Raw genomic sequence first — 27,504 nt, 5'->3', positions numbered from 1 at the left:
GGCTTTACAAGACTCTTCTAGACTGGCCCATTTCGTGGAGATTAAGAGCCGTGCAAAATTATGGCAGGAGAACACTTGGTTAATGCAATATCATCTTGATTATTTCCATAATCTTTGTAATCTTCTTTCTAAGGAAAGTTATCAAGGCCATTGTATAGATTTCTTAATTAGAGAGATCTTGTAATTATGATTCCTTAGATTGGGGGATTGTATTTGATTTGGTCTATTGATGTACTTAGGTCTTAGCCATTCATTGAGGGGAGCCTCCACTATAAATTGAGGCCTATCATTCTCATTTGTACTCACTTCTTCATTTTGAGAAATCGCATAGCATTCTCTCAAATTATTTTGTATTGTTCTTGTGATTGCTTTCTCGTTCAAAGTTCTTGTGTTTCCGCTACTAATCTAAGCATATCTGTTTGGATTGTTTTAGGCTGACTTAGCCGCATTCTTTGAAGAAGCGACTAAGGCCACGCGTTCGAGGTATTTGAAGTTCCAAGGGCATGACAAGTGGCACCAGAGCCAAGGTTTTCTGACGAGATGGCACCACAAAACCAAAATGAGGTGCTAGTTATTGCTGACGGTGGTGAGACCTGTGCAGTTGCGGTGAAAAAGCAAGCTAGTTCGAATGATATGGTGGCATCCTTTGAACAAAGGGTTAGTAGGCTTGAATACCTATACAAAGAGAATAAGGACACTCAAAATTCAACTGAGTTCCGCCTGTCCATGTTGGAGCCCAAGGAGGGAGGCATGGAGACCCAAGAGCAAATTGAGGATTTGCCTGAGAAGTTGGATGAGTGGACCAGGAGTCTCGAGAGCATGTATTTTGCTATGAGTGCGAAGCTAATGAGGAAGATGAAGGAGCTCAAGAGTGAGTTGTTGGTCTACAAGGTTATCGTGCACAATGGGGCGCTAAGGGAGGCATCTAGGCCCATGATCGACGTCTCTAAGCCAAAGGTGTTCAACGGGAGTCAAGTTACTTAGGATTTTCAAATTTTTGTCTAGTGCATGGAGTAGTTATTCTGAGGTAGTGGCATCGAGGATGAGACCACCAAGGTAAATACTGCTTACAATTATCTTATTGATGTTGCTAATTTGTGGTGGGAACACAAGTGTTCCAAGGTGAAAGACAAGTCACTTCCGATCGGGACATAGGATGAGTTCGTGGGAGAACTCAATGAGCATTTCTACTCAAGTAATGCTCAGCTCAAGGCTCGGGAAAAGTTAAACTAGTTGAAGCATGACCATTCGCTCTTGGAGTATATCAACAACTTCACTGAGATCCGGTTGCAGATTTCAGACTTAGGCGATTCGAAGGTATATTTTGCCTTCATCGATGGTTACAATGATGGGTGAAGTTTTAGATCCAGCGAAGGGGAGTGAAGGAACTGTTCGAGGCCATGGACGTGGCTGAGTTTTTGGCCCCATTTGAAGTCAAGAAGACTAACTCTTCTAAACCAAAGCCAAAAATCCAAGGGTAATGTTGGTGATGGAATCAGGGAGTTTGATGTAAGATGAAAACCTTTAACTTGATGAACAATCCGGATGAGTCTTCTAGAAGGTGACTACGAAGTAGGCGACTACGAAGGGTATGGAGGAAATGATAAGTTATTTAGGGTTTTTCATTACATGCAATTACCCTTTTACTCTTATCCTAATAAAATAAAAGGAAAACAACTTAAATAACTAAAATCTAAGAAATGAAGTAATACATGCTTCATAATTTAGCAATTAATACTTTTTACAAAGGTTTTAGCAATTTAGGAGGTTTGAAGTTGTTTCCAGGAATTTCTTCTTGAATTGTGCATTTTGACCTTGGGTTGTCTTCAACTTGGGATATAGAGATCCAAGTAGCTGTGGGAGGGGAAATGAATGGATTTCCCTCCTTGAATTCTTCTGTTTCCATGTAGGCTTGAATTCCTTTACTGATGAATGCTTGGATTGAAGTTTGAAGTTTGTCCTTTAGAAGTTTGGCCATGTTTCTTGTAATTTACCAAGTGGAAGAGTTAGCCCATCTTTGAAATTGTGGCATGGGGTGCATGTATCATCTTTGAAAGGTAGATTTTATATTTTCAGGCAACATTGAAGATTATAAAATACCCAAAAGGTTCGTTACGCTACTAAACTCATTTGAAATATGGCTCTCTTTGGATCACTTGGATAATTTAGTTACGTAGGAATGACACGGTTTTTAATAGTAAAAGCCTCACTGAGGAGCAAGTGTTTGAGTTGGCCTGGTTGGTTATCGTTGTTGAAATGTTGTTCCATAGTTCATAATCTTCGTATTGGTAATTTAGTTGCAAATGGTCACTGGAAATTCGTAGCCAGTGTATTACTCTTATGTTTTATTGCATATTAGTGTCCCGATAAGTTTGTGGGGCACTCTTTTCTTCCGTTTAGGGATAAATTTTTTTTTTTAATGAGATCCACATTCGTGTATTGTTTTGTGTGTCTTGTTTAGGGATAAGTTTATGAGGCCTTAAGTGAAAAAAAACAGTTTCAACTCAGAACACAGACGGCGGGCTGTTCCAACTCAAAAAACATAGTCGTATCGAACCACGGTGATAAGCTGCCAGCGTCACCTCTGCTTCCGATGAGCCACCTGAAGGGCCCTGATATACAAAAACAGTTAAAATAGTCTACAACCGATTCGAGTTTTCCCCTCTGTAAACTATAACCTTTCGAAAGGAACATCTGTAATAACTAAAGTAGCTTAAAAGCTTTTAGACATTTCATTATATCAGAACAATGGCGGGTGGCAACTACTATGAGCATACTCTGGCTCGTTGCCTATCCTATTCTTCAGACACAACAACAGATGATGACATGTCTCTTTCTGTTAAACATCTTTTGTATGGCACAAACCCCTTACTACATTTTTGGGGCGAGGGACGAAGATGTTGGCTTTTGGAATCGACGGAATTTGAACCCTTCCTATTTACTGGTTCACTAACTGAACCAGTATTTGAACCACTACAGGATCTGTCGTTTAGAGTGTCCTTCTCTACAACACCAGAATCTGTGTGAGTTTGATTAAATGAAGTAATGTAACCGAAGGGTAGACCTTGGTAAAAAGCCCACGACGGAAGAGGGGCATCATCAGTAGATTCTACAGAGTCGTTTTTATCTGGCTGGAATTCCAGGTATGGACTCTGGAAGGTACAGCACTCCAGTTATCGATAACTGTACCTAGTGACAATCTTGTGTCTAAGCAAGTCGACGGTAATGCCTGAACAAGCATCTTACTGACACCATCAATATCCTCTTGAGCAGTCTTTGACTCAAAAAAAATTTCACCTATGAAAGGTTGAGGGGAATCTTTCACCTTAACCGTTTTCCCGAAAAGCTTAATAGTAGCAGACGGAGCAACTGGTGCTGCATCGTCTACTTTAGCACATGCAAAGTCCTTCAAATCTGCATTGCGGTTCTGGATAATACATGAAAGAAAAATAAATTAGTCATAAAGATCGGCAACAGGTCTTTACAAAACAAAGACAGAGATTTAACCCTAGAATTTTACCATGGACAAAATGTTTTCCACAGCCGAATGACCAAAAACCTTCACAGACGACAAATAAGCTTTCTCTTCCTCAGTAGATAAGTTAGAAGTCGCATGGTCAGTTTCCTTTTCAATAGGGGATGTATTGATTGACTGCAGATTAGTAGTACAAGAAGTTGGGGAGGAACATCCCTTTTGTTGCTCCAGGTCAGAAGACCCCATCACATCGGACAAAACTGACGTGGGTGATTTGATCTCTTGTTCTCTGAAAATTTGGTTGGGGGTTGGCGATCTCTCTGGTTGAGTTGATGGTGATTTTCCTTTGATCAAATTGACAGATTTGCGGGGATATGGATGTACAGGCTTTCTTTTTGGACGAGGAGGCGGTATCTCAATCGGTGTAATGGAACCCCCAAAGCCACCATTTGAATCTCGGACAACCTAAAACCACAACAAGAAAATCACGCATATCAGGAACAAATTCAGAAGAAAAACCTGCCTAAGAGTGTCTACACATTGCACGGTAACAGAGTATGCAGAACATTTTTCTTAATCAAAGAATTCTTGGTAATAATACATTTTCTTAATCAGGGAATTCTTGGTATCTTAATCAAGGAAATCTTGTAAAGAACTTAGACGCAATTAACCTTAGAGAAAATTTTTGAGCATGGCTTCGAATTTGAACTGCTGATTTGGTGCCTATATATTCTGCACGAAAACAAGGGTAACTTAACCAGTGCAAACCATAGTTGTGGCGAAAAGAAGTAAATTACTTCACCCCCATTGTGCACTTACCTTCTATTTGGCGCCAGCCACGACCATACAATCTTAAAGCTTCAAGAAACTTCTGATGGTCTTCCTCAGTCCATTTCTCCCTCTGTTTGGTTATAGTGTAGGGTTTCCTAGCCTGTTTTAATGGAAAAGAAATAAATTTGAGCATATCCCTTAAAAGATTAACAATAACATGTCTGAACCCCTCTTGAAAGGAAAGTATAATTAACAGGCAACATTAAGAAAGGAACCTTGGGAGTATAGTCATTATTAAAGGTGTATAACTTCTGCAACTGGTTCAATGTCTCAGATTGGGAGCTGCCATTGGAACAGCATACACCAGATTTACGAGCACTGGGTGATGTTGCAACTTCAATTTGGTCCTGCATCAAAATTTAAATGTCTATTAAACAACAAGAGAACATTATCCACAATATGCATAGCACTAGTGTAGCTGTCGTGGATGCTGCTGACGTTATAGCGTGATTTGTTTCCTAAAACTATGTTTCTAAATTGCGGATGCGGACAATACGGCCGTTACAGTGCGTTGTGACCACAATTTAGTGCCACGACAATATGAATCTCAATGTCTCACTTTCAAACAACAACAGTTAATGCTAAAACCTATGATAATTCACATTGAACCAAACACACAAAGATAGATTTATGCATAAGAAACAAACACACAACTCGGAAGAAAAGAACAGCATGTGATTCCAAAAATTACAAACAATCCATAAAACATGGAGCATTTCTGAAGCTAACCAATCCTAGCACCTAAGCAGAGCGTTTGGCTCAAAGAAATGTATTTGACTTCCATTCCCAATATATATCTTAGAAAAAGCTTTAATGGACAAATCTGCTCATTCGAAACCAAAAATCTCATTGAAACTAAAAACCTAGAGCCCATAACACTATCCCAGCGCAAGTATGAGCCGCGAAACAAACAGCACACAAATTGCTACGTACCTGAGTAGCCATCACCGGAAACGGATTTTCGCTTCAAATCTTGCGGAGTCAAAACTAGAATAATAACCCCTGCAACTATCGAGGAAACCAAACCTACTCTCTAGAACATCAAATCTGTCCATATATAACAATAACAATCATTAATTAGTCATAGCTATAATCAAACTAATTCAACCTCAAAACAAACAAACACGGTTTCTTTCCTCGCCAATGAACAGTGACTCACATACAACAAATATCATAAGAAGAATATCCGCAAAAGAAAACAGATCAAGCACGAACTTACCGGAGCAAAGGTAAAATCTCGAAAACTGCTTGAAGTGGGAAAAAAGAGCAGAAAACAAGGTTTTTGTGAAGTTGCCCGTTTGGTTTGTGTATAAAAGCAGGGAAGGGCGCCACGTCAGATTCAATTTCCCGAATTTTTCAATTTCCATGGAAAATTCGAGAAGTGGGGTCCGGGATCTTGTGGCTGAGAACGCTCGGGTTACTGGACACGTGGCGTATTCTGGTTGGACTCTGTTTCTTTCTTTTGTTTGATTAAAAAAATGTGGGTTTATTTTGTGGAAGATATTGAACTATGGGGTGAATGGATAATTGAAAAATGTAGGGTGTTTTTTCAGATATTTTAGGGTTTTTATCCCACGCGCGGGGTCTCACTCTCCCGTCTCTTTTTATTTAGGTTAAATTATAAGTTTAATATCTAAAATATCAGTTTTGACCTGTATTAGTACTCAAACTTTCAAATTTTTAAAATCATATCTAACATTTAGTTTTTGTTTTGTTTTAGTAACTAACCATTAAAAATTTAACTAGCGATTTACACGTTACACCTTTTTATGAGTAATTACATCATTCATCACTAAATTATCTTCTCACTCTTATTTTGATCATTAAATTTTAATTATTTTAATTTTTTTTATAGGAGGTGGAGGCCTCATTAAAAACCCCTTCTTAATTAAAGGAACACCGCTTGATTTTCCTTAATCAGTGGAAGGAGGAAAAGAGTGCCTCAAATTTTATTAATAACTGAAAGATTATATGATGTTTAAGAACAAACAAACCCCTTACAAAAACAACCCTCAACCCACCTTGACACACATCTGACATAAAGGAGAAACAACAAAACCCAACAAACATAAGAAAACTATCCAATATCAGCCTTAGCTAATGTATCTGCTTCAATATTAGCAGTTCTGTCTACCCATTTAATAGCACCCTGCAAAACCTTAATCATATCAGCAACTTCTTTGACTAAATCCCGAAAACCTACAGGACAATTCTCCAAGTTCTTAATCCAATCCACAACAGATTTGCTGTCAGATTCAACAATCCACTGTTTCTTAAAAAACTAAAGAATAGAATCAAAGATAATTAGACCCCTTTTAATGGCTATAATTTCCAGCAGAGTAGGAGAACCTGGACCAGTTTTTTCCTTGAAAGAACCCTTAATTATTTTAATTTAATTACTTAACTTTGAAATAACTCCTCCTTTAATCACTCTAACATTGAATTTTTTTATTTTTAATTATATATTAATAAGATAATAATAAAAATGTCATGTCATAGAAATTATTAAAAAAATTAGAGCTATTTGAAAGTTAAGTAGTTAAATTGAAAATTTTTAAACTTTATTACCAAAATATGAGTGAAAATATAGTTTAGGGATGAATGGTGTAATTTATCCATAAAAATTGTTGTTAAAATTTTAAAATTAAGGTACTAAAACGAGATAAAAATTAAATATTATGTATGATTTTGAAAAAATTAAAAGTTAAATAATAAAATAAATCAAAACTAATAGTTTAAATACTAAATATGTAATTTACCTTTTAGTTTATAAGAACGTCTGTCCTCTAGTGAAAGCGCGTTGTGTACAGTCGCTTTGGGGGGGGGGGATATCAAAGGAGGGAGTGGAAGAGAGACAACAATGGTGCTTGCTTGTGACATAAAAGGAAAGGTGGGGCCCTTTGATGAGCTTTTCTGCCACATCAGCACTTTCTTTACCCTAACGCCACGCGTACCAACCACAACCAATACCGCCCATGTAAAATTTGTATAGCTTATTTATATATTTATTTAGTAAAGTCAAATCAAAGAAAACATATTTTTAATTAATTGAATTGATGATTTTATTTTCTTATTTATTTTCTTATAATTATTTATATTTATAGTAATTTAATTAATAAAATATTAAAAGATTATTATCCTAAAGTATATTAAATATGATTTAATCTATAATAATATTAAGGCACTTGAAATATAAAACAGATTGTTTGAATTTAACTAAAATTTCATTTTTTTAATTTTTGATAATATAATAATATTTAATATTTGATAAAAGAGTTTGATTATCTTTATAATTCTAATTAAATCATTCAAAATAATCTATATTTAGATAATTATATAAATTAGACCGAGATTAATACCAATAGAATGATGAGATGAATCGGTGATGATGTCCACTGAGAGACTTAATTGTTTTGATAATTAAAAAGGATTTAATTAATTAAATTTTTTAAAATAAATAACTTAATTACTCTAATTTTTTATAAAAAGGCTCTACTTTTATTAAAAATAAGAAATATATAGAATTATAATGGAAGCTTCCAAACATAATCGTACACATAAACTAAAATATAATTAAAAAAAATAACCGATAAACGATCGAAAATGTACCAACAAATAAATGCAGAATAGAAAAGGAAACAACTATTAAAAAATAAACAAAACAAACCAAAAACAAATATATAATATAAGAGGTATCTACGGTACGATTAGAGGTGCACAAAAAATCCGAATATCCGATTTTGCGAAAAAAATATCTGAAACTGGATTTGGGAAAAACCGGTTTTTTTAAACCGGATCGGATATTTTAAAACCAGATAGTATAACCGGTTTGAAAAAAAATTGGACAACCGGAATTTTTACCGAATTAAAAACCGGTTTTTTAAAAAAATTCCGGTTTTTTCAAACCGAAACCGGTTACACCATCCGACCCTCCAAACCGGTTAGAATCCAAACCGATTTTTTTAAAATCCGATTTTTTTACTAGATGAAAAAATTGGATCGGATTTTATCCGATCCGGATCAGTTTTTATCTGATCCGGATCGGTTTTTATCCGACCATGTGCATGTCTAGGTACGATACAGGTCGAACTCGAATGATTCATTAGTCCAGGAAAAAGCATCCACCAACATAACATCATCAGTCTAATTAATCAGAGAAGAGAAAACTCTTTCACTTCGTTCACATCAGCACTACGTAGACCACCGTAACCTACACAATTGTTGCCATCATCCCTGTCGATACAACATGTTTTAGTCCCGTTGAGTCCAATGTAAGGGGTTTATACACCAGTATTATCAAACCCAACGCATGTTGCATGTTGCATGCACGTCGATATTGAGTGTGATTGCTCCTCTATCGCAACAATTTCCCTTACTGACCTCGTATTTATCGATGTCATACCTCATAATTTTGTTGATTTCATTGAGTGATGGGATTTTGTTTACAATCTCCATAATCATTATTCCTCACAAGTCATCCATTACCATACGACTCTGATGTGTCAATGAATAAATCTGCCTCATCAATATATGTTGATGTCGGGCAAATTGTGGGTGACGATGATAATGATAATCCCGATCGAAATCGTTTAATACAAAAAAAGAAATTCTAACACTTAACTGACGGTCGTGTTGTGGAACTGATTCACATAGAGGTCATCTGTGAGTGAGATGATTTATTTTTTTTGTTTTATTGTAAATATCGAACCTGATAATTCTAATGTAAAATATTTAAACATATAAAGATAAAATTAAGGGTAAACTATAGAAATTGTCACTTTCATCGAGTTTTATAAATTTTCCCTACTGAATTCAAAAACATAAGATTTGGTCACTTGTGTTTCGTTTTAATTAAGATTTAGTCACTTTCGTTTCATTTTAATTAAGATGTGGTCACTGAAGAGTGACGACCGTTAAACATGTGATGGTTTGTCAACGTGACAGGGTAAATATATAAAATTAAAATTACATCATTTCTACGTAGATAATACATGGATTAAGTTTTAGTCACTTTCCTTTCATATTTGTACACTTTTGATCACTTACGTTATCGTTTTATTAAGTTTTGGTCACATGGACGTTAAATGTCGTTAGTTTGATTAAGCAATCCGTTAGTAAAACAATTTGATTTTGATTTTAACCCTTAAACTTTAGAAAAATACTGATTATGAGTCTTTTTGTAAATTCAAATTAGTTGAGGGACAACATTTCAATTTATCCATTTTTAATAGGTTTTCTTCCGAACCCCATTATTATGTATCTTCTCCTTGCTTTTTCTTCATACATTTATGCTCCATTGCTCTATTTGCTTTCTTTCAAGGACTTATGCTACATTTCAAGAATAATGAAAGTTTTTCAACTTTTGATACTAAATAATAACACCACAAGTTAAGAGAAAAAAGAGAGGATATGTATCTAGAGATAAAATGAAGTTGGACAATCTCAATCACACAAACTAAAATTCAATTTCCAAATATTGAGATTGCAAAATGTCAAATCCAACAAGAAAAAAGATGACAAATCAAGGATCCAACCGATAATCGGATATCACTCTTCGTGGTGATTTTCCCTTGAGAAAGCACATCCGGTGAAACATAATCAATAGATCCAAACAACTCGATAATTGGATCAGTGAATTCATCCACTTAACTCGATCCAAAATTCATGAACTTCAACGTTGAATCTTTGTTTTTGCTAAAGAACAAACAATTTTCCGATTTTAGATCCCTATGAATCATTGTTTTCCATGCGGCTTGTGCGATCTGTCGCACCATCGCCATCGCGCCGACCTCCTACTAACTCATCTCCAAGCGACCAAAACTTAATAAAACGATAACATAAGTGGCCAAAAGTATACAAATATGAAATGAAAGTGACAAAAATTTAATCAACACATTATCTACATGGAAATGATGTAATTTTAATTTTATATATTTACCGTGTCATGTCAGCAAACTGTTAAAGGTTTAACGACTGTTAACCTTTAGTGACCACATCTTAATTAAAACAAAATGAAAGTGATCAAATCTTATAGTTTTTTATTCCAAGAAGAAAAAAATTATAAAACTCAAACAAAAGTGATTATTTATGTAGTTTACCCAATATTTAAACATAAATTATTTGAAACATCAATTTATTTGAGTGTAAATTATATAAATATAAATTACTTAAATAAATTAATATTACAAAACAATTAATTCAAATATAAGAAAAATAAAATAACAATTAATTAATTTTTTATAATTAAAATAATATAAACTAAATAGCATATTATGAAAATTTAATTAAATATATGTTTATTATTATTTTCAACAAGAGATTTGTGATACATTTGTCTCACATGATAATTAAACTCGTATCTTCACGGTTCGATTAATCAAAATCAAGAGATTTAACATAATTTATCATGCATGACAAAGACGCATCTAACAAATAGTAGTTGGGATGGGCATGGAAACCGAATTCGATTGGGTCGGGTTTTTTTTAAAAAAAATTGGGTTTGGGTTGGGTCGGATTCATGTTTAGTATAAAAATATCTGATTCAACCCGATCCGAAAAAATATAATTTATCTTATATATTTAAGAATAATTATAATAATAACCTTCTATATATTATTTTTTCCAATTAAATCACTGTTTTTGAATAAAAATAATATTTTTATTATTTCAGGTCGAGTTCGGATTTTATCTCAAAAAATTGAGTCGAATTTAGGTTGGGTGGATGATATATATTTTTCGAGTCGGATAAAGGATGTAAATTTTTCGGATCAAATCGAGTTAGTCAAAACCTAACTCATACTCATCCCTATATTGTACATTTTTAAGACGTGACCAGTTAGATGCGTATTTATTAAGACATGATCAATTAAACACACCTTTATTCTACTTGAAAAAAATATATTTATGTTAAATAATATTTTAGATATTAATCTTATAATTAATTTTAAAATAAATATTTTCCCAATAAATTAGCCAAAGAAGGGAAGAGTATCCTGGTTTAGTTTTTACCAGTGTTATTAAAATCGGATCATAATGGTCGATTCGACCGATTGAACCGGAAACTAATTGCCTATCTGGTCCGGTCATCCTATAAAACCAGTTTTGCAACGAACCGGTCAAGAACCGGAAAACCCGGTGTGAATCAGTCGGTTCAACCAGTTCTGTTTTTTTTATAAAAAAATTTAAATCAAACGACATCGTTTGTTATGATTTTTTCCGCCCCAAATTTATTTTCTGATTATGATGATTGATACTTGTATCAATTATATACTTTTTTATTTAGTTGATAAATTTCATTAGATATTTACCTTAAATATTGTGTTGTAGTTGATTTGAATCATTTTGTTTCACTTGATTTTATGGTATTTAACTTATATATGTTATGACTTGTGATATTTTTATACCTTTTAATATTGTGAACTTAAAAATAGTGTTATATATATATATATTAATATTACTTTTAATATTATGTAAAATTTTATATTTTATATAAACCGGTGCAACCCGGTTCAATCACGATTGAACCAGTGAACCAGTACCTTCACCGGTTTAAGATCCGGTCCGGTTTTAAAAACATTGATTTCATCAACAATTTAATTAAGGGTAAAATACACAAATAATCCCCTACTATAGCACATTATTTTGTTGAGTCACATGAATATAAGGAATTGATTTGTTGAGTTCTCATTATGAAAACTATAAAACGATCTCTCAATAATAATATATTATATTTTTAAATCTATGACTATTAAAAATTATAAAATAATCACCCGTCTATTCATTATATTTCAAATTTATCCTTGTTGAGTAAGTATTATTGAGGGGTGTCAATTTACGCCCTAAAACTTTTTAAAATTATTTTTTATCGTATAAATTATATATATAATATAAAAATGACACCATTTTTAATAAGATTTTGACACTCTTAAAAAATAAATTGACTTTTCCTTTTAAAAAATATTTAACAAAAAAATTTAAACTCAAATTTTCCTCTTAAAAGAAAATATTTACATAATTTTTAAATTTAATACCCAAAATAAATTTTCTAGCTCTGGAATTTCCGGACTAATTACTTTCCTTGCTCAGAACAATGAACTTCGTGGGGAGGTACCAAATCTTGACTTCTCCAATCTGCAGCAGTTCAACAACTTCAGCGGTCTGATTCCCGATGTCAAAGGGAGGTTCTCTGCCGGAAGTTTTTCAGGTAATCCGGGACTTTGTGGAGAAATAGTCTCAAGGCCATGTCCTCCGTCAAAGCGGAAATCCGGAGATTCATCGGCCAAAAACTTCGCTATCTACTCTGGTTATGCAGCTCTCGGCCTTATTGCCGTGTTATTCATCGCCTTTAAACTAGTCGGTAAAACAAAGCCGAAGCAAGACACGATTGCAGTGGAAGCAAACGCTAGCAGGCACAGCAACGAGACCAATAGCACATCCAACGAGTCGAAGATAACTGAGAATAAATCGGAGTATTCAACAAGTCCAACGGTCCAAGGTTTAAGATTCAAGGACCTGCTTCGAGCACCGGCCGAACTGCTTGGAAGGGGGAAACACGGAAGCCTTTACAAGGTAATGCTCGATAGTGAAGAGGATAAGGGAGTGGAATTCTACGAGTGAAGAGTTGAAGAGGAGAATGCAGAGGCTGGACCAGGCGAGGCATCCGAATGTATTCGCACCGGTCGCATTTTATTGTTCCAAGCAAGAGAAGCACTTGGTTTATGAATATCAACCCAATGGCAGCCTTTTCAGGCTACTCCATGGTAAGTTCATTTTCAATAATTTGATTATATCAGTTCGAGTTTTAAATTCTCAAAATATATATTCGATTGTTGATTCAGGATCGGAAAGTGGCCAGGCACTCGAGTGGGAAAGCAGATTGAATGTTGCAGCCATAGTTGCAGTGGCATTGGCATTTATGCATGGGGAGCTTCGTGAAGATGGAATCGCTCATGGTAACCTCAAATCCACAAACATATTGTTCAATCAGAACATGGATCCCGGCATCAGTGAATATGGCCTAATGGTGTTCCAACACCAATCATTCGATCTTCAATCTGACAACGTTGGCAACGATGCCTATGGGAGCTTTAAAGGTGACATCTACGGTTCCGGGGTGATTCTTCTTGAACTTCTCACTGGGAAGCCAGTCCAGGCTAATGGGATCGACTTGACTCGATGGGTGCACTCAGTGGTTACGGAGGAATGGACCGTTGAAGTCTTCGACAAGGCCTTGATCTCACAGGGAGCAAGTGAAGAGAGGATGTTGAACCTCTTTTAGATAGCTCTCAAATGCATAAATCCGAACCCGTACGAAAGGCCTAACATGAATCAAGTTGCACTAATGATCAATACACTAAAAGATGAGGAAGATAGATCCAGCTCCGATCCATGAACAAGAGAATCAAGCATATCGAGTCAAACAATTCTTTAATTCAAAATCTGTCATGGCATGAAATTGGATTAACATTTATTGATATATGCTACAGAACTTCAAACCTGTAGTTATTTGTACACAAAGTAAATGATGCCCTCATGTCGGTAACACTACATACGAAAATGCATCTAACCCGAGAAATACTGAGCAGCATCCGAAAATACTTACGTCAACTGTGTTTGTCACCTAAAGTTCACTGTGTTTCCATTTCTGTATTATAACTCTGTCAGGCCAAAAGCCACCATGAATCTATTCTTTAACCTAAACCAAGTCAATTCATGCCACTCTAATCCAAAGCATAACCAAATACATCATGTTTCAAGAACAACTTTCGAAACAAACTTCAGTTCTTCTGCCGCTTGTTGCCGTTGTAGAGCTTGAAGCCGCAGCCAAGCTACGAAGTAATGACAATACGTCACTAGTATCATGTAGATAATAGCTAGCTTTGCTTGGTTTCTGACCAACAGTGCAAGCGAATACTTCTGGAGGAACAGGGAGAGATGATATGCAAGCTGCATTTGATATAGTTTCAAACATGTCTTCGTCCGATCGATCATCACCGATGCACAAGACAAAATCTGGTGGTTTCCCATTACTTGTCATGGTGGAAAGAATTTTCTCCGTAACAAAGCCTTTAGTAACTCCCTGGAACATCAAATGGATAACGTTAAGCCGAACCATGAAAGAAGATTAGGGTGAATAACAAAGCACTTAAAATGGATTTATACCTGTGCCTTCACTTCAACAATTTGACGGCCCCTTTTAACGACAACCGGCTCATTGGCAAGGACACTTTCGAGATGATCCATTAGTTCCTTCGCTTGACAAGATCCAAAATCAGGCGGAGCATCTTGATAGTGCCATACCAAGGCACTCTCCTTGGACTCTATATAGGAGCCATCAGTCGCCTCTGCATACAATTTCATCACTGGTTCAGCAATTCTTTTCCATCCAAAGTCTCCAGCAACTGGAATAGTTTCCCACTCAGACAACCTACTCCACCTACAAGGAAAAACAACATTAAAAAAAATACGCCTGCGCCCTAAAGTGTAATGCAAAGAATTGCATTGTATTTATACAACTCAGATCTCTCATAATCCATTCGCAACAGAGCCAATAGTATCAAAGCTAGATTTCAAATGTACAACTGAAATGTACCTTATGAAGTATCCATGCTCGGCAGCTATACCTAGATTCTCACATTGTACAAACCAGTCACTCAGGGAGTTTTGCCCCCTACCACTAACTATAAAGACGGTGTTCTTGGGGTCACTGCATAGATTGTTCAGGATCAATATAACCTCAGGACTAGGGCTTTTAGTAATTGAAGAATGGGGCACCAATGTCCCATCATAATCCAAAAAAATGGCTCTTCTGCATGTCCTTCCATGAGCAGAGACAATGTTTTCTTCGGAAAGCTTTCTAAAAGTTGGAGAAAGGGACAATGTCCTGAAATTCAGTCCAAAACCAAAACCCCAGCAATTTTTGCTGTAATGCTCTTCGCATGCCCTCCCCAAATCTTGTATAAAACTCTGGGCCCAATAAGCAGCGTCATGAGAACTCACAAAGCGATAGTGCTTCTCATGCCGCAGTTGCTTCTCAACGTCAGGCATAGTGATGGCCGTGTTTAATGCATCAGCTACAGCATCAATGTTCCAAGGATTAACCCTGATTGCCCCACCTAGGGACGGTGAACAACCTATAAACTCTGAGACAACAAGCATGCTCGTACGAGGAGATCCATCAGCAATTTGCAAAGCTTCATCCATTTTGGAAGTCCCCTGTCTACAGACGGTGTACTTGTATGGAACTAGGTTCATTCCATCCCTCAATGCATTTACAATACAACAATCTGCAAACGCATAATAAGCGGTTTTCTCACAGAAAGTGACACGGCGATCAATCAGGACCACCGGTTCATATCCTGAAAAACCAAAAGCATTATTTATCCTTTGAGTACTCTCATATACTTCCCTTTTTGCTTCTTGAACATCTTTCCCAGTGCTTCTTGCAGGATTTACAATTTGAACCAGAACTACATTGCCTTGCAACTCTTGATGCTGTTGTAAGAGACGTTCCATAGCTAATACTTTTAGGCTAATGCCTTTAAATATATCCATGTCATCAACACCAACGATAAGCTTTTTCCCCTCGAACTGCTGAACAATTTCTTTGGCCTTAGTAGAAGAAGATGGGTGATCAAGTGCAGATTGGAGTTGGCCCATGTGAATCCCGACAGGCAAAATTTTATGTAGATAGTGCGACCAAAATATTCAAGTCCAATGTGTCCTCTCTTGGATTCATAGTCAAGGCCAAGCATTCTGCTGCAGCATGAAAGAAAGTGGCGAGCATAATCAAATGTATGAAAACCAATCAAGTCTGCATTAAGCAGTGCTTTTAAAATTTCATCCCTGACTGGCAGTGTCCGGTATATTTCTGAGGAAGGGAATGGGCTGTGAAGGAAAAATCCAAGCTTAACTCGATGGAAACGTTTCCGCAAAAATGTTGGGAGAACCATAAGGTGATAATCATGAACCCACACATAATCTTCTTCTGGATTGATTACCTCCACTATCTTCTCTGCAAATATCTTATTAGCAGAAAGATAAGCTTGCCAAAGCAACTTGTCAAAACGATTACCGTACTCGGGGCACATAGGTAGCATGTAATGAAAAAGGGACCATAAATAATGCTTACAAAACCCATGGTAGAACTTTTTCTGAAGGTCGGGAGGAAGAAATGTAGGCACACAATTGAATTCCTCTAACAATCGCCCAGAAACTTCATCTTGTTCACTCAAATCCACATCAACCTTCAAGGACCCCACATAGACAACTTTAGTATCAGATGAAAAGCCATCCTTCATTTGTAACAGAAGCGAATCCTCTTCAAAACTGAACGACCATCCACCAGATTCAGTATCCCTTTGAGCTTGTAAAGGAAGAAAATTTGCCACGATAATTTTCTTTCCACGGCATTCAGAAGAGGCAACATCTCCATCATTCGTTTTCCAACCATCTACGTCAGAGATAATTCCAGGAACAGTCATGACCCGAGGTAATCTTCTAGGAGTTTGTGAGGAATTAAACATGTCCCCGGATACCAAGTCCGACAAGTTTATGCAAGAACTTGATACCATTATCCCCTCGACACTCTTATTTGTCACTGTTGATGACTGATGATCCAAAATCCTTCCTACAAAAGAGATTTTGAGAAGGATGTTGAATTATAAGGAACCAAATACCTGCAAGAAATTGGAAAAGAACATTCATCACTTTGTGCAATATCGGCATCATTTCATGTCACTAGAGCATTTTTCATGCCTAAATCTGTAGTACCAAGAATACCTAAGATCAAACTAGTTGAAAATGAAAGCAAAATAAGGGACAAACACAATAGATTCTCAGAAAATGGGGATTACCTCACGCGAAACCCTCAAATTTGTTTATTTTTTCTTTTTTGTATGATTAGTAGCCTTAACCTTAATGGTTTTTAACCCATTAAATCTTTAAATATTATCTGACATTCCTATGTAAAATAAGTAGTTTCCACATTTACAAAACATAGTATTATCAGTAATTGTAAGTTAACTATAGAGATCAAAATCCATTCTTTAATCTCGAAAAGTATATATTTAACAATCATCGAAAAACTACATTGCGCATATGTCAAACTACTTCAAAAGAAGAATAGAAAAGTATCAAATAAGCACACTGCACATACGTAAATCTATTAACCATAGGAGAATACTATGAAGTGACTTTGAAAATATCTAATGGCTAAGCATCACTCAAACAGAATGCAAATATCCCCTCAAAGTTTGGCCACTAGTTTCAACTTAGACAGCCAATTTTAGTTTGGATCAATAAAACAGGACATCTAACTTATACAAGAAGAAATACATACTTTCATGTTATGATCTACTCGCGAAAGAAGGGGAAAGTATACCTGAAAAGTGAAGTACAAAACAGAAATGGAAAACATCGAATACAAGAGGGACAATGCACACTAAAAAATGCCATACCTAATTTTGTTCGCCGCCGAGCTCTCAACAAGACCTATCTATTGATGTATACCCTACACAGCCTTTTATATGCGAGCAGCACTCTATTTGGTTTCTTCAAATTAATTGTCCAGATAGACTCTATTCAGGAAATTCAATGTGAAAAGTATTCTTTTAACCCATTGAGGAATCAAATTAATTTCCTTCTAGTCATGTACTAAAACCGTGTCCGTTTAACTTGTTTTATTCGAGCAGGCTCATTAAGTCACTTACCGTTTTCCGAGTATGGACAGGACAATTAAATGATAAACGAACAAATTTGCCAAAATTTACCAAATCATTCACAGTCCTTATCTAATATAATGATATCTTCTGCAATGAAACCGAAACCTTCTTAAATAGAACCACAAGAATGAAAAATGAAAGAAAACAGATTATATATATATATATATATATATTTCTTCTAATACAAGTTTCATGGCATTGCGAGGCAAACATGAACTCCTCATTTATCAGTTTATCCGTCAAATTATTGTAGACAAAAGGAAGATGTCTAAATAAAAAGGCAAATGGCTTTTTCATGAGGTCACATTATCTTTAATGATTATGACTCACTAATTTGTAAATCAAAAGGGCATGAAAAGATAGCATAAAGGTTAGATTTTTATTTCGTTTCTAAAATTCTCCAGGAGTACCTTGTATCATTTTACCTTGCTCCTCAAGGAATTAGCTACAACGAAAACTATTCCGGGGTTACATAATATTCCACTTATTAGTAAACTTTTCTTTATTGATTTTTCTTGAATTGTATTGAAAACTAGTCCGAATCAGAAAGACAAACAACTGCCTATAAGGAAATTCTTTCTAGTCCTCATCAAAGCTTCATTAAATCGAGAACCAAAGACGATTGTGACGTAAATGATTATAAATAACTCGAACCTATCCTAGGGAAACAAGAAGAAACAGAAGGAATGAAAATCGCCTAACATCCAGCTAAGCTCCTCTAAAATAGAAACTAAAGAACAATCAAATACACAAGAAAGTTCAAAACTTACTCTCCTAACCATCAAGATTCCTAGAATCCCAATGCATAGTTACACATGCAAGTAAAAAGGTAACAAATAAACCACATATTATATTCAAAACAATTATGAACAGAATGTTACCTTTTGCAGAATGTCCAGCCCTGAGTAACAGTAATTTCATCGAACTCTTCAAGGGCAATGTAGAGCAATTTCCCTGCAAGAAAGATGATTCTTTTTTTTTTCTATCAGGTAAAACAAAAGTTAATCTTCTGAACATGGTTGCTGTAAAACTAAAAGAAAATCTCAGAACCCCATTTTCCCATTGCTTCCCTTGTAACTTTCCAAGCATCCAAACACAACACCAATAAGAAAAGAAAAGAAAAGAACCCTTTACAAGACCAATGTGGATGGACTAGATTAGATAAAACTTACATAATAAAAGAAGTTGATAAAACATGAAAGATAGAGGAAAAAAGGAAAGAAAGAAGCGTTAGGTTCAAAACTGGTGAGATTTTTGAAAGAGCTTTGAAAGGTTGGAAACCCAAGAAGAAGAAGAAAGAAGGTTAGTCCCATTCAACAATGGAAGCTTCAAAACAATGAGATTATATAATAGAAGTGAACAGGAAAGCAAAAAGAAAAGATTTAGAGAGGGAGAGAGGAAGACAGCACCCCAATTCCCAGTCCAAAGCAGAAACAATTAGATTACAAGTATGGTTTGGTCTTACGTTATAGTCCTTCCAGTTTCTCTTCCTTCTTATACCCCTTTTCTTGTACTTCTTTTACGTTCCTGCCATTTTCCTCTTATCCACTATTCTGCCCTTCTATTATTACTTAGGGTAAACTATAACTTTAGTATCTCAACTATCATTTTTTTTGTTTTGGTCATCAAACTATTTTTATTTCAAAATTATACTTAACGTTACGTTTGATTTTATTTTGGACATCTACTGTTAAAAAAATTACAAAGATGTTGATGTGGTATTTTTTAATTTTTCAATAATAACGTGATAATATCTTATGGTAATATGTTAGCATCACATTTAATTTTTTAACGCTGGATGACTAAAATGAAACCAAAATATATCATTGGGTTGATTTTGAAATAATAAACAGTTGGACGAACAAGATGAAACAAAAATGATAGTTTGAGTGCTAAACTTATAATTTACCCTTATTATTACTAAAAGTAGGCCTAACAATGCGCCATAAAATGTTTATGATATAACGTATCATATAAATACGAAAGGATCAAATTTTTATACTCCACATTACTAATTTATCAAAAGCTACATCTTACCATGAGTGATCATCATCGGTTAACCGTACCGTTTAACTTAAACAATGACGATTATTAAATTTTATTAATTATAACATAATCATTAAAAAATAGTTAATTGCTAACACTTAATCGTTATTAACGTTTCGGTTATAGGATAACATATGGTTAACAAAGTCATTTCGGACATTTTCGAGACCTCGAGTGAAACTAAAATATAGACCCTTATAAATTAAAAGTATATTCTATTACTTTAAACAATAAATTTAATATTACATAATAAATCGTAGAAAAATAATAAAATTAGGAGCTTAAACTATTAAAATAAAAAGTAAAAAGTATGATTGAAAAAATTATGACCATTAATTGTACTGTTTGAAAAATAAATAGCAGTTACATTAATAATTTTTTTTGAATTAATCATTGGTATCAGATCTATTGACCTACTAATCCAAGTCGGGTACTGTAGGGGAGAGGGCGACCCTCCCAACCCAACTTGCTCTATTCGCAAATATCAGAATTTGAACACTTGACCTTGCTTGAGGGACCTAGTGTCTCATCCTACTAGACCAATTGGTTGTTTAATCGTACTGTTTAGCCTAAATGGTTGGTTAAGCATTATAACGGTTATTAAATTATGTTAATCATAACCTAACCATTAAAAAATGGTTAATCACTGACGATTAACCGTTATTAATTGTTCGGTTATAGGGTAACATATGCTTAACCTATTATGATTTTTTTTCAAACATTAACATAAGTTAGAATTTTTCAAATTTTCATAAAAATCACGATGATAGAAACATGTATATTTGTGAAAAATCTTATTTATTTGTAAATGCATTTTATTTTATAGAAATATATATTACGAGGTATATTCATTTTTTTACAGTTTAAAATCTTACTTCTATATTTAAAATCATGTATTTCTTCCATTTATGTTTGATTAAATGTACTCCAATATAATATAAACATGATAATTAAAAAAATATGTTGAACTATTTTGATTTTATTTCTAATTTTATTTTCTAAAAATATAATATAATTAATTAATTATAATTTATTAATGGTTAATCAATGATTAATCATTTATCAAAATTCATTAATCGTAACTATAACAACTAATTGACATTTTTAGCGGTTTGGTTAATCGAAATCGTTAAATCTTAATAGTTTGATTAAATAACCTATAAAATACAGTGGTTACACCGGTTAATGGTTACGATTAACGGTAATAGATTCATTTGAATATCCCTAAATCTGACAACTTATCAAGTGACTTTAGGGATAAAAAGAGAATGCTATTATTTTAGAGGTCTTAAGTTCGAGCAGTTGTACCTGCAAGATTTGCGTTGTCAATAGATTAAGAAAATTTTAAATTTATACTACCTTATAATCACTCAAATTTGTTAACCTTGAATTAGATTCGAAAAATCAATTTAAAATTGATCCAATTTAATATAATTTTCAATTTGCACGTATTTGTATTAAACAGAGAATCAATCAAATAAATATTAATTTAATTTAATTTAATAACATAAGATGAAAATACAATTTAATTTAATATCATAATTTTAATAAAACTCATCGATAGGCATTGCATAAAAGTTATATGAATATAAAATAATTTAATAAAATATTATGTTTAAAATTTGTAAGCGATAAAGAAATAATATCAACATAAGGATATATACTACGAGATACGAGAATTAACATGGTTCAATTTTGTCTATCTTCATGAATAAGCGAAAAAATAATCCATTATAAATACGGAAATTATAAAAAGCACAAATACATGTAATTTTCTTATATCACAAAATCTTATGTAGCTCGAAACTCGACCCTCGAACCATATCTCGTGATATGAGGTGTTAAAATTTTGTAAGTGGAATCCAAAATAACACAAAATCAAGATAGAATTAGACGCGTGAAAGAGATGATATTTAAAATAGTTTGGTCTTGCATATACATATATATCTGTCACGGGTACCCTACCGTTAAAAAAATTAACATAACTGCTAATATAATATTTTAAAAAAATTCAATGATGACGTGTTATTACCTTATGGTGACATATCAACATCCTTGTTAAAAACGTATCAAACCAAAATATAAACAAAATATTAGGTATAATTTTGAAATAAAATAAAATTTGAATACCAAAATAGAACAAAAGTAATAGTTTTGAAATAAACGTGTCATTTACCCTTAAATATTACTTGTGTACTTTACCTTTATTAAACAATGATCAAGCAGGTGTGATTGGGAAGGAAACGGGTGGCGCGTGAAGCGACAGGGCACGCGGCTTCTCGACTACGCCATTTCCATATCGCTGGCAAAAGAACTGGAACACATCATTGTAATAATTAAATTCTAGTTCCTAAATTAAATTAGTATTAATATTAGGTAAATTATGCGTTTAATACTTAAACTATTAGTTTGATCCTTTTAGTATCTAAATTTTCAATTTTTTAACTCATACATAAAGTTTATTTTTTGTTAGTTACTTAGTACCTTGTTGTTAAAAACTTTAATTTTTGTTTCATTTTAGTATACCCGTTCAATATTTAGCGTTAAGTTTTTTTAAAAAAAAATGAAAGTTTAGGTACTAAAACGGACCAAAATTGATAGTTTATATACTAAATGCTTAGTTTACCTTTAATATTAATGTACTTAAGTTCCATACTTGAGTTTAAGTTCGAGTTTGAATCGAGCTTGATTTCGATTTAAGTTTAAGAATATTTTGAATTCAAGTTTTTCCAGATTTCGAGTTTGAGTCTAGCATCGAGCTTGACAATTTTAAGTTATCGAGCTTTCAAGACGAGTCCATCTAAGATATAAACTTTTTGAGACAAGTCAAACTCAGGAATACTCAAACTCAATTCGACTCGTTTATAATCCTACCAAGGATGAATTGATGAGAGGATGACTAGGAGCAGTTGATCTTTAAAATATTTCAATTATTATATATTTTAAATTTTTTATATTTTCAATTAATAGTATGTTTTTACTTAGAATTTTATAAGTATGTCTACTCGTAAAGATCAACAATTCAAAACATTTTTTATGTTTATGTCCAAGCCTTACAAAGGAATAAGGGGTGATTAATGAGTTGAGTAGCTTGCAAACAACTTGTCGCAACCGGACCTTCGAGGGAAAAGTCGACTACTTGCAACGATGGGGTTTTTGAAATGATTTACTGAAATGTTGAGAATCGTCATCAATCATTTTAAGGTACGATTGGAAAACCATCCAAAACAGGTAATTTAATAAAACATTTTATTTATTTATTTTTAATCAAAATACCAAGTTTTGGTTCTACGAAAATAGAAAATATTTTCAAGAGTCGGTTACGCGTGGGGAATGGTTAGCACCCTCACAACGCCCATAAATTAGTACATAGTCGATTACCATATATTTAAAATTTAGAAATTTTGAGTTCGAGACTTTATTTAATTTAGAAATCATTATGGATGAAAATTTAAAAGAGGGTATTCATTTATTAAGGCTAATAATATTCACCTCCTAGCACGAATGCAGAAGATCAATTATTGTACCTATAAACGAACATTGCCTTAGGAATTGAGAAATTATGATACGGTTTTGAAAAGGATGTTGACCTACTTCGAGAATCACTAGTAGTCACCCCCTGAGCATGATCGCGAGAGATATATTATTGACTCCCTAATAAGTGAACAATGCCTTATATTTAAAAGCGGATACAATCAATTAACATGTTAAGGCCTAATTATTCTAAGTGAGCTCATTAAAGGCTCTCCCAATCTAAAGTATCAAATTATGGAAATTAAAGAACCTAGAGGACTAAACCTAAAATAAAGTCTCTAATATTATCCCTAATTGATTTTAACCAATTATTGAATTGAATGATCAATTTGAACAATCGGGAATCTAAATGTGAAAGTCAAATCAAATTATTTCCTAAATTAAGGGACTAAGATGAAATTAAACCTAAAGTGGAGGTTCTATTTATTAACCTTATCAATTATGTCAAAAGATTATCTAATTAAAGATCTAAATGACTAAATTGTGAATAATCTAAGATTAAGGCACTAATTAATCCTAATTTATTTATCCAATACATGATTAATTAAAAGCTAAAGGACTAAAGTGAAAATTAACCCTATAGCGAGGGCTCTAGTTAATAACTTAATCATTTATGTCAATTGGGAAATTTAATTAAAGGTTTAGGGACCAAAAAATGAGAAGTCTAAACTCAAGGGACTAAATCTAAACTAAAGCTCAAATTATTAACTTGATAGATTGTCCATTTATTGATACGAATAATCGATTTGGGCAATTGAGTATCTTAAAACGAAAAACCAAAATCAAATCTTCCCCTAATTAAAACTAAGGTGAAAGTAAGCCCTAAAATGAATCTCGATCCTAACTTATTAAATAAGGAGAGTACTTAATCTAAAGATAAACCATAAAAGATAATAAATGGAAGCAATAGATTCAAGATAAAAACATGTATAATAAAATAAATATATTAAATTTTTGTGTAAAAAAACTAACTACTTATTCACAAGCTAACCAGAAATTATAAATTAATTCTAAGATTATTTGGCTAAACAAACACTTGGAGGACCGAATTGAAAATTTAATGAATCAATTAAGAATTAAATCCGAATTAAATGTACAATTTTAACTAGTGACTAAATTAAAACACAACCGAAATTAAACAAGTAAATCAAGAATTAAAGCATGAATTTAAATGCACGCGTATAAATATGAATGACTTAAACGAAAATAACCCAAAAAAATTAAAACTGAAGCGTAAAACTGAAAAATAACACTACGATGACAAATAAAAAAAGGTAAATTTGAAAACAATCCCTACAGGTGACTAACTTGTAAAAAAAGGGTAAACTGGGAGACCTATACGTGATTAAACCTAAAGCTACGATGACCTAAAATTAAATAACCCCAAAAAACCTAATATATAAGCTTAATTATAATTTGGTTGACTTAACCTAAATCATTTCAGCCGTTTTGGATTTGAGAGTTCTCTTAACTCTCATTTTCTCTTCCCAATTTCTTCTTTTCTCTTCTTCACCCGCCACCACACGTGGTGCCCGAGAAACCCAAACGTCATCCCAAAAATAATCTCGACGTGTTTAAAACCCTAAATTAAAACTCATCTACTCAAAACTAAACCTCAAACTTCCTAAAAAAAACCTAAACGCCTCTAAATCTTTCCCATACTCATCTGTTTTTAGTCTCAGACGAAACCTAGCAACGTTTTGAAAACTCACGCAAATGAACCCTTAAATCTAACATGTAAACCACCCCAAAAATAAAATCTGTCAGTCCTCAGTGATGGAGCCTCACCTGGGTGTCATTGACCTTCAGAAGAGGTTCGACTATCTCAGGTAAAAAAGGGTCTTGGCCTTTATTTCCCCCCTTATTTTTGTTTATACTAAAGTGAAAAGAAAGGTTACCTTTGAAAATCTTGTGTATTAATGCTCGAAAAAAGGATCCTTTTACAATATCTTTCTCGGGTTTATATAACTGATCGAGAAAAAGGCTACAAATATAAAAAAAATGAAAATACAAGGATATTTCTTATTTTTGTTTTCGTTTTTGTTTGCATGTGATGATTTCTGGCTGAAACATGTTTCCTCATTCTTTTCCATTGTCGAGAGGTTGTTTTATAGCACGGTTAATTCATAAAACGTGACGAGGGTTGTTGGAGCGGTTGGGAATGTCATGATCTTTGAGGGGGCTTTATAAAATTCTGTCAAAGGTATTATCAAGAAGGTTACCCTCTTGTATGGATGGGATTATCGATCCATCTCAATTCGCTTTCACACAAGGGAGGTAGATCATGGACTGTTTGTTTATTGCCAATGAGGCCATTGAATTATGGAGGAAGAAGGGGTTGAAGGGTGTCGTTTTTAAGGTGGATTTCAAGAAAGCGTATGATTCAGTGGATTGGGGAATTTTTCTAAAAATTATGAATATTATGGGCTTTGGTATGAGATGATTATCGTGGATTGAGTTATGTCTATCATTGGCATTCATTTTCGTTTTAGTTAATGGGTCTCCCACATAAGAATTAAAGATTTCGAAAGGGCTTTGCCAGGGGTGTTCTCTGTTACCTTTACTTTTCAATATTATAGGTGAGCTATTGAACCTTTTGTTAACTAAAGCTGTAAATGTTGGGTTGTTTAGGGGGTTTGAGATTGGTGGTCAGGGGTACTCTCTAATACTTTCACACTTGCAATTTGCTGACGACTTAATTATTTTTTGTAATGCTTCTTTTGGGGAACTGAGGAACATTAGTCGGGTCTTATCGGTCTTTGAATTGATGGTTGGTCTGCAATTGAATATGACAAAGGGCAAGATTTATAGAATCAATATGGATGCTGATATTATTAATGATTGGGCTTGTTCATTGGGTTGCTCGGTTGGATCGTTTTCGGCAGATTACTTAGGGCTTTCTCTTGGGGAAAAAAGAAATTCGACATTGATTTGGGATCCTGTAATTTAGAGATTTCAAAAGAAGTTAACGGGTTAGAAGATGGCGATCCTATATTTAGCAAGAAGGGTTCTGTTGATTAAGTTTGTGTTAAACTCCTTCTTAATATACTTTATGTCTTTATTTAGAATTCCTTCATGTTTGCTAAAGAAGCTAAACACTATTATGGTTGGTTTCTTATGGGGGGTCGAATGACAAGAAAAGTATTCATTGGGTAATGTAGGCTTTGGTTTGGAGATTGAATGAATTGGGCGGTTTGGGAATAACAAAATTGGATCTTATGAATAGAGCTCTTTTGGGGAAGTGCATGTGCAAGTTTGTTTCTGAGAAAGAGTCGATGTGGAAAAAGATTATATGTTATGTCAACAATCTTGACTTGAAATCCTTTGTGGTTGATAAATTGATTTCGTCTAGCGTTTTTTGGATATGGAAAGTGATAATTAATAACTATTTTTCATGTGATGATTTTGGTGTTTGTTTTAAGGGCAATACTCATATTAGGGTCGGTAATGGTGAATCAATTTCGTTTTGGTATGATGCATGGTTAGATGGAGTGCCCCTGAAAAATCAATTTCCAAGATTATTTATCCTCTCGACTAAAAAAGAAGGGAGGAATTGTTGACTTTAGGATAAGAAGCTCTTATGGCTAGATTTGGGGATATCCAGATGAGGAGGAACTTGACAGATTGGAAGATGGAGCAGTGGCTTCAATTTTTTTTTGTTGTTATGCAAGTTTCACTCCTCGGAGTTGATTGATGATAGTTATGTTTGGTCTTAGCAGGGAGATGGTTGTTTCTCTGTGAAATCGTGTATGAGGTTTATGTTTGATAGGTCTGAAGTTAATTTTTTATGGTCATAATATGTGTGGCTTGGGGTTGCCTCTCCTCGGGTGGAGTCTTTCGTGTGGCTCACAAAAAGGTGTCAGTAAAAGTCGAATTAGTTAATCGTGGTGTATTGGG

The 27,504-nt window shown here is 34.0% G+C and overlaps 3 pseudogenes; 1 reads left to right on the top strand and 2 right to left on the bottom strand.

Annotated features, from left to right (window-relative positions):
• Positions 1-2,700: 2,700 nt before the first annotated feature.
• On the bottom strand, positions 2,701-5,581 carry LOC120185023 (annotated as a pseudogene).
• A 90-nt stretch (positions 5,582-5,671) lies between these two features.
• On the top strand, positions 5,672-13,701 carry LOC120185084 (annotated as a pseudogene).
• A 192-nt stretch (positions 13,702-13,893) lies between these two features.
• On the bottom strand, positions 13,894-17,809 carry LOC120185029 (annotated as a pseudogene).
• Positions 17,810-27,504: the final 9,695 nt, after the last annotated feature.

The sequence above is a fragment of the Hibiscus syriacus genome, unplaced genomic scaffold (assembly GCF_006381635.1).
Source record: "Hibiscus syriacus cultivar Baekdansim isolate YM2019G1 unplaced genomic scaffold, ASM638163v2 tig00112988_pilon, whole genome shotgun sequence".
Classification (NCBI taxonomy): domain Eukaryota; kingdom Viridiplantae; phylum Streptophyta; class Magnoliopsida; order Malvales; family Malvaceae; genus Hibiscus; species Hibiscus syriacus.
The sequence above is the reverse complement of the archived record's forward strand: the minus strand, read 5'-3'. Positions and strand labels throughout refer to the sequence as shown.